Source organism: Chinchilla lanigera, unplaced genomic scaffold (genome assembly GCF_000276665.1).
Source record: "Chinchilla lanigera isolate Chin_1 unplaced genomic scaffold, ChiLan1.0 scaffold00009, whole genome shotgun sequence".
NCBI lineage: Eukaryota > Metazoa > Chordata > Mammalia > Rodentia > Chinchillidae > Chinchilla > Chinchilla lanigera.
Window position 1 is genome coordinate 24,777,931 of NW_004955410.1, and position 16,215 is coordinate 24,794,145.

The following is a 16,215-nucleotide window of genomic DNA, read 5'->3' on the forward strand; positions in this document are numbered from 1 at the left end:
GAAAAAGGAAGCTCTGGGTCAAAATCAGTCTGTCAATTAGTAACTACTCTTCAAAATAGGTCATCTCTTTCAGCTTCAATGTCTCTTGCCTAAAACATGGGAACAGTCAATGGAGCTGCTTTTTATAAAAAGTAAATGAGAACAGTGCATGAGAGATTTGTAACCATAATAGCCATGTGTAGTTGCATGTTAATTTTCTGCAGATATGAGATTCAAACTGAGGTCTTCTAATTCACACTAGTCCCCTTCCGTCAGAATTAGACTTGCTGTTAGATAAAGTTGATGGTCATTCCTTGTATATGGAGAAAATAACTGTTATTCTGGCATATTAATTGGTATGTGCCTCATTAAAATACCATCCTTAAGACCATATCCCTGGGAGCCAGGCTTGGTGGTACACACCTGTAATCCTAGCACTTGAGAGGCTGAGGCAGGAGGATCATTGTGAGTTTGAGACCAACCTGGGCTACAAAGTGAGCTCAAGGCCAGCCTGAACTGCATAGTGAGACCCTGTCTCAAAAAGACCAAAAAAAAAAACAACAAAAAAAAACCCACACCCTTGGGAAGTAGTTATAGTTGAAGAGACAATATACAGAATTCTTTTTATGTTTGGGCTGACTGGTATTACGGTCAACCTTAATCCTCAGGCCTATATGTACAGCATCTGTAACTATAGTGTCAAATGAAATGCAAAGGTCTTCATGATGAGAGTATACACTGCCTCACCTATAAAGACCTGGACTGGGCTGGTGGTGTCAGTCCTGTTGCCTGCCCTGCCTTCCCGGTCCTCCTTGTCAGCTGCCCCACTCCCTCCTGCTTTCCAGGAAAAGTCTCCTTATTGCCAGCTTCCTGACTTTTGCCTTTCTCTGTGTAGTTCATATCTGCATACCTAAAAGTTAAAAAGAAAAAGAAAGAAAGACTAGGTATTTTTTTAGGGGGTGTAAGAACTTACAACTTAGTTCTTATAAACTGTGGTGGTCTTGGGGGAGGCGGGAAGCAGATTTTAATCCAGGACACTGTTGGTGTACCCTACTCCTCCAAACAAGTTTTTATAGCTTTGCTTGTGGGTGAAGTTGCAAAGTCTACATTTAATTTTTAAAAGCAAAGTACACATAACAAAATGTATCACTTTAACCATCTGTAGGTGTACAGTTTAGTGACATTTAGTATATTTACATAGTCATGTAACTAACCCCTACCACCAACCATCCATCTTCGAAACTTCTTCATCTTTCCAAATTGAAGCCCTGTACCTGTTAGATAATAATTCTCCATTACCCCTCCTCCAGGACCCTGGAATACATAATCTATTTTCTGTCTCTATGAGTTTGACTACTTAAAGTGATACAAAATATTTGTCCTTTTGTGTCTGATTTGTTTCATTTAGAATAATGCCTTTAAGTTTCATTTATATTGTACCATGTGTCATAATTTTATTCCTTTTTAATACTGAATAATAGTTCACTATATGTATGAAATATTACACATTTTGTTTATTCATCTGTCAATGGACTTCTGGATTGTTCCTCTCTTAGGCTATTCTGAAAAGTGCTACTATGAACATTGATATGCAATTATCTGTTAGAGCTCATATTTTCAACTTTTAGGGGTCATAGTCATAATAGTGAAATTACTGGATCACATGGTAATTTTATGTGTAGTGGGATGACAGAATTATATGGTAATTTTATGTTTAATTCTCTGAGGAACTACCTGCTATGGTATTTTTCACAGAGGCTGTACCATGTTACACGTGCACTGGCAATTCCTCCACACCTTTACCAACACTTGTTATTTTCTGTTTTCAATCATAACCATCATAGGGGGTGTGAAATGGTAACTTCCTGTAGTTTTGGTTTGCATTTCCTAACGAGTCATGAAACTGAACATCCTAATGCTGTTTTTATGAGTGCACTTTAAGTATACAGAATAGTGGGTTTTGTGGTGAAATTTTCATGCATGCATATCACATACTTTGATCAAATTCTCCTCCCCCTATCCTCCTTTACCCTCATTCCCCACCATCCCCTTCCTCTTCTTTAACAGTCTCCTTTCTACTCTCATGTTCTCTCCTTCTCCCAAATTCCACATATGAGAGAAAACATACAATCTTGCCTTTCTGAGTCAGACTTATTTAGTTTAACACAATGATCTCCAATTCCATCCACTTTTCTGCAAGTGATATGATTTCATTCTTCTTTATGGCTGAATAATACTCCATCGTGTACATGTACCTCATTTTCTTTACCCATTTATCCACTAGTGGGCACCAAGCCTGATTCTCTAATGTGGCTATTGTGAATAGAGCTGTAACAAACATGGGTGTGGTGACATCTCTATGGTATACTGACTCTGACTCCTTCAGGTATATATCAAGGAGTGGCACAGCTAAGTCATATGGGAGCTCTAATTTTAGGTTTTTGAAGAATCTCTGTACTGATTTCCATAGCGCATGTACTAATTTACATTCTTACCAGCAGTGTAGAAGGCTTCCCTTTTCCCCTGCATCCTTGTCAGCTGTTTTAGTTACTATTCTTATTGCTGACACAAAATACCCAACACTAAAACTTAAAAGAGTTTATTTAACTTACATTTCGTAGAGGTTTCAGTCTGTAGTTGGCTGGCTCTGAGGCAGAATGGTACATGGCAGAGGGGCATTACAGAAGAGAAACAGTTCATGGCAGGCAGAAGGTAGCAAAGCAACAAGGGATGGCCGCAGCTCTTTCTATCCTTTATAGTTTATCCAGACTACTTAGGGAGGGTAGCACTCATACCCTTAATCCTAGTGCCCTTGAGTCTAGCATTGGACTATGAATTAATTCCAGTGTCACACATTCTAGATCCAACCACCTCTGAAAAAGCTCCACCTATGACTGCATGAAGCTTTGGTGGTGGGGGGGGCATATGAACACAAGCCATAACATCAACATTTTATTATTTTTTATATTTTTGATGATATCCATTATGACTGTGGATAGAATCTCAGTGTTGTTTGATTTGCATTTTCCTGATAGCTAAAGATGTTGAGCGTTTTTTCATATAATTATTGGTCATTTACACTTCTTTAGAGAAATGCCTGTTTGGTTCATCCACCCATTTATTTGTTGGATTATTTGTTCTCCTGGCATTAAATTTTTCTGAGTTCTTTATATGCTCTGGATATTAATCTTCTGTCAGAAAAGTAGCTGACAAAGATTTTCTCCCTCTCTGTAGGCTGTCTTTTCACTTTGTTGACTGTTTCCTTTGCTATGCAGAAGATTTTTAATTTAATGCAATCCCATTTGTCAACTTTTGCTATCATGTCCTGAGCTATTGGAGTCCTATGCAGGATGTCTTTGCTTATGTCTATTTATGCCTAAAATACTTCTTGAAGTATTTTACCTATATTTTCCTCTAGTAATTTCAAAGTTTTAGGTCTTATATTTAGGTCTTTTATCCATTCAATTTGAATTTTGTACAGGGTGGGATAGGGATCTAGTTTAAATCATCTACATATGGATAGTCAGTTTTCCCAGCACCATTTGCTGAGGAGACTATTCTTTCTCCAACACATATTTTTGGCACCTTTGTCAAGAATCAGATGGTTGTAGTCCTGCGGGTTTATTTGTGCATCCTCTATTCTATTCCTTTAATGTGTCTGTTTTTATGTCAATGCCATGTTGTTACAGTGGCTCTATTATATAGTTTAAGTCAGGTATTGCGATGCCTCCAGAGTTGCTCTTTTTGCTCAGGATTGCTTTAGGGTCTTTCTGTCTCCATATACATTTTAAGACTTTTTTTTTAGTTCTATAATGACGTTGGTATTTTGATGGGGACTGCACTGAATCTATAGATTGTTTTTGATCATGTGACCATTTTCACACTATTAATTGTGCCAATCAATAAATATAGGAGGTCTTTCCATTTTCTAGTGTTTTCTTCAGTGTTTTTAATTTTCCTTGTAGAGGCCTTTTACATTCTTGGTTGGGTTTATTCCTGTTTTTTTTTTTTTTTTTTTAAGGCTGTTGTGAATTGAATTGTTTTACTGACTTCTTTCTCAGCAATTTCACTATTGGTATAAAACACCAAATTTGGGTGACCAAAACACAAATTTTTATGTTTATTGTGTATCTTGATAGTTTGCTGAATATGTTTAGCAGTTCTAAGAGAGTTTCAGTGGACTCTTTAGGCTTTTCTAGGTATAGAATCATGTCATCTGCAGATAGGGATAATTTGACTTCTTTCCTATTTGCATCTCTTTTATTTCTATCTCTTGGCTGATCACTCTGGCTAAAGTTTCCAGTACTATATTGAATTAGAATGGTGAGAGTGGGCATCCTTGTCTTGTTCTTGATTTTAGAGGACGTGCTTTTAGCTGCCCCCACATTCAGTGTGATACTGGATTTTTGAATCAATTAAAGTTGGCTGAAGAGTTAAGGCCTTTGTAGCACAGTTTCCCATCATCCATGAGCCTATACATAACTTTTCTGCTCAGCTTGCCACTCCGCAACTTCCTGTTGCTGTCCTTCTCCCTGCCACCCCTTAGCTCACACCAAGAGAACCTAGAGGACAGGAAGACTGTCTTAGCCACTTTCCTGTTGCTGGGACAAAATACCTGACACCCACAACTTAAAGGAAGAAAAGTTTATTTTGGTTCATACTTTTAGTATATGATTGGCTGACTCAAAGGCAAAAAAGGAATGGCAGAGGGGCAGGGTGAGGGGAGCTCAGTCTATGGCAGCCAGGAAGCAGAGAGAGAATGGAGGAACCTAGGACAAGAATACGCCCTTCCAGGTCACACCCCAGTGACCCACTCCAACCACACCCACCATCTCATGAGTTCATCAATGGATGAATCCACCAGTGAGCATTGCACCCTGGGAGGTACTCACCTTTTACACACAGGAGAACTTGGGAGGACATTTTAGATCTAAAACATAACAAGGACTTTTGATGTAGAACAGATTGGCATCTCAAGGTGCAGAGAAGGGTGGGTTATAAGGAGATTACACATGGAAGGAAAAATGGAAACTCCTTACCATTCTGATATTCTGATGATCTCTCCATATCTACCACAATTTCCATGATCTTTGCAGGCTCATGGTAAGTAACAAATACTTTTAAATTTGACCTTACTTTTTTGCTTGATGTCTTAATGCAGAAGTTGAGTTAAACTTGTGAGTTACCTATTTGCCTGTAGCCCCAAGTAGTTATAGGGATAACCAGTTATAGATCCCTCCCTATCATAATAAAAACTGATTTGCCTTTTCAGTGGATGCAAGTCCCACATCATGATCTCCGCGATCTAAATAAATGGATAATTGTTGAAGCTGGGTGATGGGTATATAGTCTACTTTTGTGGGGAGTAGGTATTGGAGGTTGAACTCAGGGCCTCACAAATGCCCAGCATGGGCTCTACCACTGAGGTATACCTCCAACCCTACTTTTGTATATGTTTGAAATTTTCCATAACAAAAACTTTACTTGAACAAAAAATTAGGCCCTAATGCTGACCATGTGATGGAAGGGACCACCCAGGGACTTACTCATTTGTTTTTTGCATTAATTAATTTGCGGTCAATGGCTAATTGTTTCTGGATTTTAAAAAAATTATATAACTAATTCTGCAGTAATCAATGCCTAAGGCATTTTCTATGTCTATGATATATTAACATATTTTTTTGAGACAAGGTCTCAGTGTGCAGTCTAGTCTTGAACTCACTATATAGCACAGGCTAGCCTTGAACTCATAAAGACCCTTCTGCTTCAGCCTCCTGAGTGCTGGGATTACAGGTGTGTGCCACCACACCTGGCTGATATGTAAACATTATAGGTCATTTTATATAGTCATTTTAACTTGTATTTATTTGGTGAGCATACAAGACAACATTTAAACAGCATTTAAATACCTCATATAATTGTACTGAAAAATTTTCCCTTGTATTACTGAAATTGGTTGCAAATTTTACTTCCAAATACATAAAGTGCTAGAAAAGTAGCCAAAAAAGAGACATGGACCCAACATGCTGCCAAAAATAATAATAGAACTTTAAATGTTAAACAGCTTTTTCAAACGCTTTTTTTTCTGGAAGGAAATGCATTTACTCAAGTTGTTGTCCTCCCTCCTCCTGCGTCTCCGTAGAGACCTGCTTTTCTGGCTGGCTTCCTGGTCGGCTGGTGGGCTGTCCCACTGAGTCAGCCATCTCAGCTGTTCAGTAGGGATTTGTGAATCTGATGGAAAGCAAGATGGAGCGTGGAACAGAGACTGAGCACTTGGGGAAATTTAAATTGGAAGGAAAAAATGAGCGAAAGGAAAGTTGCCACTGTGAGGACAAATTTGTTGCCCTTAATCTCTCCGTAGGCTTCATAAAATGAACTTGATTGAGTAAAAATATGCTTGTGTGCTTTGTTTCCTGGTTAAAAAGTAAGGAGACTGAGGACTGTCCTCCAGTTGGTGCCACAGTCCTCCAGGCACAAACTATTTCCTGTGACAAAGGGTTCTACAAGTCATGTGAAGGGGGACAGGCAAGAGTTTCCATGTTTCCACTGTCACTTTGGACAATGTGTCAGGACATCTCATTCTAAGCCGTCACTCTGATCTAATTGTCCCTGTTTATAGGCTCAGAAGAGACTGGCAGAGCGACCAAACACAGGACCGGAGGTTTTGGTCTCCCAGGTCCAGCTGGTTCAGCCTGCATCTTCAAGAAGGTCAACCGGTGCTGACCACATTTCGCAGAAGCTTGCTCAGTGCTTTCCTCTAGAAAATGTTCCTGAAGGGAAGTCCACATGCGGGAGTTCCTCTAATTCTAATTCAATGAGCAGGCATTTAATGGTAGTAATTCCTTTCTTTTTTTTTTTGGTTCCGGGAATTGAACTCAGGACCTCGACGCTTGCCAGGCAGGCGCTTGTGCTACTGAGCTATATCCCCAGCCCTAAGGGTAGTAATTCCAAGCAGTCAACGCTAACACTTGCATTTTGAAATGAAAATAATAAAAAATTAAATACGATAATGTGCACAAAGCAAGTGTGTAGCACTGTGCCCAGCACATTGTAAGGGTCAGTGCATGTTAGATCTTACTTATGATTATCCTAGCCTTGACCATGCCAAACTTCACTCTAAGTTACTTATTCATTCAGCAATGAATTAGTGAGAACCTACCACGTGTCAAACACTGATTTTGGCCTGTAGGGATGTAGCAGTGTACACGTGAGGTTCCTGTTCTCATTAGATGCTTCTGGAGAGTGGACAGACAATGAATTTTTTTTTTTTTTTTTGGTTTTTCTCCGGTACCGGGAACCGAACTCACGACCTTGCGCTTGCCAGGCAGGCGCTTTTGCCGCTGAGCTAAATCCCTAGCCCCTAAATGAATAGACACTTCTTTTTTTTTTTTTTTTTTCCCAGTACCAGGAATCGAACTCACAACCTTGCGCTTGCCAGGCAGGCGCTGTGCCACTGAGCTAAATCCCCAGCCCCACAATGAATTGTTAAACTCAATAGTTCCACCATAAATAAAACAAGGTAATGGGCGTAAGGAGTGGCAGAGGGGAACAGCAGTCCCTAGGGCTGCGAGTTGCATTTCTAGCAGCTAATGCTGTCCATTGCAACCCCTGTCTTGAACAGCAAGAATTTAGATTATCTGTAATGTGCCTTCCAGCTGTAAGTCTAGGAGTCTGAGTTCTCAGCTTATCATGACTTGTACTTCAAGTTCTCAGTCTCGTCTTATGCATATAAATATCTGTGTTGACCAAGATACGGCTGACTTTCCTGCAATACTTAATCTGTACAGCTTTCTGGGTTGTCCAACCCTTGCAAATCGAGGCCAGCTTCTGCTGCTAACACCTATGTCTCTTAGGGCAGAACTGGTGAAACACCTCATCGCTTATCAAAGCTGATAAGATGAAACAGGGAAGCTTCTTCAATTTCATAAGAGTGCCAACATTCAGGCTGGAATAGGATGATTTGTTTACCAGAGTAAGTAATAACTTAGGAGAACTATATTTTAATTGGCGTTATTTGATTAATGAAATCATCGGGTAAGGGATTTCTTAAATTATATAAAATTCCATATAGTTTCAGCAGTTCAATGAAAGATGTTATTGCAGGTTTTACCTTAATTATTCCTCCTGGGATTCATCTAGAGAGGGCTATCAGGCAGGTGGCAAACCTAGATTCTTACAAGTGGAAAGTCCTTCCACTCTGCTCAGCAAAAAGTTCTTGGCTTTTTACCTGAGACAAGGGCTGAGGTAGGTAGCCTCCCGTGGTCATCAGAAGATCTGCTCTCAGGCAGTGGCGCATACCTGTAGTCACAGCCACTTGGGAGGCTGACACTGGAAGACTGAGGGTTTGATTCCAGCCCATGGCAACACAGGAGGACCCAGTCTCAAAATTTATAAAAAATTTTTATAAAAGATTTCTTCTGTAATAGGCAAGAAGCAGGAAAATAAAAATCATGAAGACAAGGAACTCCAGAAATCAGGAGCCCTTGTTGAAGAAGCTGCTTCATGCAGGGAAGAAAGGGGGCATCCTGAGGCACACAGTCACAGGAGAATGATGGCCTGCTTACGTTTGAATTTTGCCTCTAAGTTTTCAAGTGCTTTCAGAAGTGACCATGTTTGTCTCCATTTTACCATAGAGGAGGTTGGTGGCTACAGAGAATTCCACATGGGTAACTGATAAGGAGAATGTCTGAGGTTGGGGCTTCTACCAAGTGTAATTTTCAACTTGCGGGCAATGCTCCAATTACAAAATATGAACCCAATCTTTATGAACTTTCCTAAGCTAACAGAGCATGACACAGAGAGAACAAGAATCTGCCCAGTTCTGCTGACTGTCAGATTGACATCCTCTGTGAGCAACCCCAGGACCTGTGATTACCTTTGTTGGGTTGTTAGGCCCACACAATCTATATTTCCCATCAAATGTCCTGTCCTGTAGCATCCCCCGGGGATAGATTGAGCCCAGCCAGGATGTCAATAAATGGCATAACGGAATTAACCGACATTTCATTTATCCTTCAATGTTTTTTTCTCTCAGACATTAATTCAAAGGATCACAGTGTCATGAGGCATCCATCAAAGGGGTAGTAAACAAATGAAATAGGACTTATTTGCCCTAATCCTTTTTTTAGGCTATGCAGGGTTCTCCCTGGGGTAAAGCTGGCCATTTCAAAAAAGATACCATAAATTCTTGTCAGTTGGCACCTGCATGTTCAATTATCTTTTTTTTTAAGGCTGCTGAGAAAGATTCTCTAGCTGGCTTGTATGAACATACATTTCTAAAAGAGATATTGCAGTGAGTAGCCAATTCTTTTATAAAGAGGTAGTAGGAAACAAATAGCAAACCACATTGAATGTGCCTCTTGGCCAAGAATTGAGACCAGCTCAAGGCAATAACAAGGAAAAGAAATATTTAGCTGTGATTCCAGCTAAATATTCCACTTCTTGTGGGCTTCCCATATTGTTTATTGGGACCAGAGCAAATATTTAGAAATGATCATGATACATAGGTAGATAAGAATATTGATAGACAGCAAAGCTTGGGTAAGCTTGATTATATTCATTTCCCAGAAACAACAGACATTTGTTACTTAAAATTATGCCCATAGGTGGGAGTCTCTGTCAGTTCTCTAAATTTTTTAAGATATTTAGAAAATTAGTTCCAACCAAGACAAACCAGATTAAGCCACAGGCTTTATATCCAGCACATGTTATATGAAGCAAAACATCTCCATTCCAGTCATACTGGAGAGCCAGGCATCAATAAGTAGAAGCACCTAGAACTTGTTTTTCTTTTCATTTTCAGCCTGTCCTTTGTTCTCAGTAAGATAATACTGGTTTTTTGCTATTTAGGTGTTAGATTAAATCATGGCACTGGCAAGAACTGAACTGGTCACACCCACCTACCCTCCTCTACTCCCACCCTGCCCTAATGATCCTGGCTCTAGCTGAGAAAATGATGACCAGAAACCTGCTTTATGGAGGTGGGATCCTCCCAGAAACCTCAGCCTTGTGTGTCTGGGGGACAATCCTTCCTCTCCTATATTGGGTATATGAGATGCTGCTTCAGATAGTGATGGACAGCTGCCTTACCTTGTCTTTTGATGACTCTACCTAAAGTGACGTCAACCTCGCATGTTCCTGCTGAAGCTCCGGCTGGAGCTTATAACCTCTTCCTGTAGTACTGTGTTGAAGTTACAGAAAGTATATGTGGCAGGATGGGGCCTGGGGTGGGCTGTACGGCAGAGGCATGGGCAACGTTCTAGCAAGAGAACAAACTTTAAGAAAAGGCAAGGGACACACCATTTGGATCAGGTATCATGTTCCCTTACCCCTTACAGCTTTTCATTCTGTCAAATGTCATCAGTTACCTACTAAGAGCTACTACAAGGATCTGGACCCCCGATGCCATTCACTTTCCAAAGGATCAGTGGGCACTGATGGCCACAGCAGTCAAAATCTTGGAGGAGAGATCCTGGTATCAGGGGAATGTTCTCCCACTGCCAGGACCTAGATTCTATTCCTTGCCCTCCTGCTGTGAGCCAGAGCAATCTGATCTGGCTCTGTCTGTAAAGATACCTTCCCAGAGGTGTAGCATCATGACAGAATGATGCTTACAGAGTTTGGCCCCTCTCTCTTAGTTGCAATGGACAAAAGACGAACACCACACCCTACCCATGGCCCTGTGTTTGTTGCAGAGAATGGATCTAGCTTGCTGAGGACTTTTTTCCTGTGCACAAGCTCTCACCTGATAATCACTCACAGATTCTGGGCAGTCCTACCCGCTTTCTGCGTGCTTCTTCCAAGCCCCAGGCAAGAGCGGGAAAGTGACTGGAAATATGGCAGCCAGCCTGCCGGAACTGAAGCGGCCGTGAAGATTCTGCTGCGAGGCTTCATCTTGCTGGGTGCAGGCTGCTGGCTCTTAGAAACAGATCGCACCATCAGTGCAGGTCAGAAAGCCTTGACCCTTGGCCCAGTGTGACCTGATGACCCCTTTGAGTTTGTTCGGGCATCTCTTGGTCCTGATGTTGCTTTTGCTTCTCCTTGTTTATCTTGGGTAACCCAGAATGGAGCTGGGAGATGTAAATAATGTTTCTGATCGTGGAGATAGGGAACTCAATCAACAAGAAGGGACGTGATTAAATCCAAGCTGACTCAGGGGTGACAGCAAGGAGAGCAGACGCCTACAGGACTTGGGCAACTCATTAGGGAGGAATTTTAGGAACAGAAAAAGGAGACGCTGTGGGACAAACTGGCACCAAGGAACAGAATCATTCCACGCACCTCTCCCACACCAAGCCAGCCTTTCGCCCTACATGGCTATGTTTGGATGCAGACAGCCAAGTCCTGAGTGATAAAAAACTGTGTACAGAGGACTTGTTCAATGTTGGAGGAAGGAGGGTCTAAATTTCATTGCCAACTAAGTGATCAGAACTGCATTTATAGTTATTTTATCAGTCAGTTACAAGTAGGTATTTGGGATGTTTATATATCTACAGAATAGTGAACAAAATAGTGAACCCAGCAGGCAAAACTCTTTGCATTATAAACTTGACATTCCTATAATTTCTAAGACTAAGTGAATTATATGGCATGGTAGACAAAACACATATGGAAATAAAGAAAAAAATAGAGTAGGGTAAAAGAATCAAGAGTAGTACGATTTAAATATAGGATAGGATTTAGGATCACTATAAGTACGACGTGTGTGCAAAAGTTAAAATGGCTTAACGTCATGCTACAGTTTATAGTACTAAAAATCTACTATTGTGAGTGGTCTGTAATTAAGCCCAGTGATATCTAAAAGGTTATACATAGATCAGTGAGCAGATGCAGTTTCCTTATTTGCAGTATGTTTCTTTTGGAAAAGCTAGTGGACATATTTGGATCACATTTATACAGTTATAAAAATAAAGATTTGATTTTGGTCATTCTTTAGATTTTGGGTTCTGAAGGACCTACATTAAGTAATCGGTTCCTTTTCAAAACGTTGCACTGTCATTCATCCTGATAGGGCCATTGGAGCCTGGTTGATACTGTTAAGTGCTGAGACTGTAGAGAAGTGTTCAGCAGAACAAAAACGCACACCAACTTGTAATTACTTTATCCAGCCACTAAAAACTACAGTTCTTTTAATGCTATTTCTCTAGTCCCTCAAATTGGCACATGGTAATTCTTGTGCTGAGGTCGACTGATAATCAGATGACAGCAAAGTACAAATGACCCAAGTGTCCTATAAATAATTTTAAGGGCAAGTTTTTGGAATTGTGATTTTCAGTTCATGGTCATTTGGTCCAATTGTAGTCTTCAGAGTCATGTACAGTGCAGGTTGGATGAGCTAGGGAAGTTATATATCAACAAAGATAGTGGTTGCTCTGTCCTGAGAGAAACTTCCAACATTCTGATGTGATTAAATAAACTTATGATTCTGTCTGGGGGAAAAAGGAAAAAAAAGTCCACTTAATCTTTAGCAAAAGCTGAGCATAGTTTTTCAGCTTTTATCCTTAAGATTTATATTATAATTTCAAAAAGTTCAGATGTATTATAAATAATAATAAACATAGGGTAGGACTTGGTGGGAGTGTGGTGCCCTCCAAGAACAAATGTCACCTTGGGCTCTCCTCCCTGAGAGTCAGCCAGGCCACAAGGCTGCACCCCATTCCTTTCTGTTGCTATAGCAAAACACCTGAGGCTGGGTAAGTTCTAACAATAGAAGTTGATTTAATGGACAGCACTGGAGGTCCACAGCATGGACCAGCATCTGCCTGGCTTTGGATGAAGGCCTCACAGCAGAAAAGCAAGTGTGTGCATTGGAAGAGATCACATGGCAACACAGGCAGCGAAAGAGAGCAGCCAGGGAAGCCAAACTCGCTTCATAACAACCTAAGAACTATATTAATCCCTTTCTGAGAGTGGAGCACAGCTGACCTAATTCCCTTTTAAAGGTTCCACCACCTCTTGGCACTATTGCTTAGGGGACAAAGCTCCCATAAGAGTTTGGGTCAGGACAGAACAGATCCAAGCCAGAGCACTTAGTAAGTGCTCAGCTGAAATCCTGGAACAGTCTATTAGGCTTGCTCTGAGTGGGACTCTTTTCTGGGCTGAAAAAGATGTTGGTGGAGGGGCTGGGGATTTAGCTTAGCGGCAAAGTGCCTGCCTGGCAAGCACAAGGTCGTAAGTTCGATTCCCGGTACCGGAGAAAAACCAAAAAAAAAAAAAAAAAAAAAAAAAAAAAAAAAAAAAAAAAAAAAAAAAAAAAAAAAAAAAAAAAAAAAGATGTTGGTGGAATTTTGGACATAGCATTATAACAAGAGGTGAAGTTCAACAAGGACTTAAAAACAATTTCCCATCTTCACCCTCTTGGATTGCATTACTTGCCTAAGTGCTTAAATGGGACAGTGCAGCTGGAACCCAACCAACTGAGATCAGCATTGCAGTTTCCTGTCCTGCCTGGTTGTTATGCAATCTGGCTAGAAGTACAGGTCTTCTAATAATTCCGTGTGCCCAGCTTGGTCCTCCCCGTCCCAGACGCATCTTATACACTTCCTCAGATACTCACTGCCTTCCCTGTCTTCCAGAACCTCAACTTCTTGTTCTGCAGCGGAAGCCAGTACAGACACTGACTCTGGGAGTGGGCCAGCCCTGCCACGGAAAAGCCACTGTCTCGGTTACTTTTCTTGTTGCCGAAACAAAATATCCAACACCCAAAGTTAAGGAAGAAAGGTTTATTTGCCTCACAGTTTGTAGAGGTTTTGGTCCATAATCTGCTACCTCCCAGGCAGGGTGGCTTGGCAGAGGGACATCGCAGAGGAGAAAACAGTTTATGGCAGACAGAAGACAGAAAAAGCAAGCAAGCAAGGGACCATAGCAGCTTCTTTCTGCCCCTTTTATACTCTATCTAGGCTACTGGGACTAAGGCAGTGCCAAATGAATTGATGGATTGATTTAGTAATCACACACTCTTAATCCCAGCATCACACACTCTAGATTCAGCCACCACTGAAAAAGCCCCATCTATGATGGCATCGGGATTTGGGGGACATCTAGACACAAATCATAACAGCCACACCTAGGTTAGATGCCTGAATCTCCACCACATCAGCATTCCAGGAAGACCTGGGCCAATAGGTATAAGATCTGTGTCATACCTGGACAGGCGTGGCAAGGCAGGGAAGACAGGGGGTTGCCGGGGTGGGGAGCAGATAATTATCTTCTCTCTTTCAGCCTCTAGTGGTCTGCTCAAGAACAGGCAACACCAGCTGGGCATGGTTATGTGTATCTGTAATCGCAGCACTCGGGAGGCTGAGGCAAGAAGATAGCTGTGAGTTCGAGGCCAGCCCAGACTCCATACACACGAAAAAACCAAACAACAAAAAAACAGACAACGCATAGCAGAAAAAGATAAAGTTGGAAGAATTCAGGTTATTTCCCTGGGCACAGCCCCTGAATATGTTTCTGTTGCCTTTGTTCTATGGGTGAGATGCAACCATAAGAATTCTTCTCTTTTAATCAGAAATTTTTTTTATTTTAAAGAGAAAATCTCACCCAAAAGATTCAATGCTTCAACTTTTAAAAAAATAGCAAACACAAAGGGCTCGTGTTCCTTCTGGGGAAATAGACCATTTGATTTTCCTTTACTCTTAAAGTCTGTTTTAAAATTCGTTCCTCACCAGCTGTCCACCTCGTTTGCCCTGTAGGAAATAAACAGTAAATGATGCTACCCTAGGTTCCAGTCACTGTCGGACAGAGACACCATTAAAATATGAATTATTGCTGCCTGTGTACACCTGTGTGTGCATGTGTGTGCATGTGTGCATGTGTGTGTGCTTTTTCCCAACTCACAAAAACAGCCAGATGCTTTTAAGCTCTTCTGCAAAATCTTTTTAAAGTCAGATAATTTCCCAGGATTTCATTTTGCTGAATTCATCAAATGCACTTTGTTTTTTTCTCCATCGTGGATCAGCAAAAGCAATTTTCAGAATGACTCTGGAGGGATTACGTTTCTAATGTGTTCTCCCTGAGACGCGCTCACCTGTCTGCCTCCTTTTCTGCTGATTCTGACTGAGTCCTGTGACAGAGGCTGGTGAGAAAGTGACTACTGGGTCTTTTTCACAACAAAATAATAGAAAATCTACTTTTTACAACGTGTTTCTTTCCGTTGGCCCAAGCTCCCGGGTACGTGCATTGAAACTGCATGGAGTGATTTTTTTCATGCAGCTTTGCTGCCCGGAGGCTGAGCAGCAGCTCCTGCAGATCTGCTAGACTCCCAGTGCCTCTCTATGGAGCAGCAGAAGAGCAAAGAGCTCAGTGCTGGGAGCAGGCACCACGCAGGCCTCTGGGGCTCATTTGGAAGCTCTGGTATATGGGCCTCACCTCTGGGGCCTCGTTGCAACCAGGCTGGTTTTATGGAGAGATCTAAGAACCAAAGGCTTGTGGAGAGGGCTTCAGGGCTCACTTTCCACACACTTAATTCCATGAGCACTTCCCCCTCGCTATTCTTTGCACAAAGAATACATTTCAAATTCCTTAGGCTGACATGCCAAGACCCTTTTTAGGGGGCTGGGGATTTAGCTCAGTGGCACAGTGCCTGCCTGGCAAGCGCAAGGTCATGAGTTCGATTTCCGGTACCGGAAAAAAAAGAAAAAAACCAAGACCCTTTTTAAATTCTCCCTCCTAAGCTTCTCTCCTTTAAGGGCAGTGCCCCCGGCTGGGAGCACCATCCTCAAACCCTCTCTCATCCCCCTTCTGGCCCTTTCGCTCCAGAGATCTCCCTGCCAGAAAGCCTTCCTCTCATCGTCTAAAAATCATCCACCTTCCCAGACGCAGTTAAACAGCATCTCCTCTAGGAAACCTTCTCAAATGGTCCTTCCTGGTGGAATCCATTTCTTCCCCTCCAGACCTACTATGCTCGGTGCCCTTATTTTGTGGCGCTTATCGGAAGAAAGTGCAAAGGAGGCAGGACAGCACATATTCGGGGGCAATTAGGAGAAACTGGAGCCAATGCACAGGTGTTTGCAATTTCTTTCCATTTTGTGAGGAGGGAAACACGCTTTCATGACACGGAAATCTGGTAGAAGCAAAGCTGGAAAGGCTGGCGGGTTTAAAGAGGAAGAAGTATTCCAGAGTGTTCCATTATGCTTCAAGGGTCCAGTCTCTATGGGAAAGACAGGGCAGGCAACAAGAGCAGAATTCTGTTGGCGGTCAATAAGGAGCTGTAGAAGGAAGTTGCCTTATGTGTGA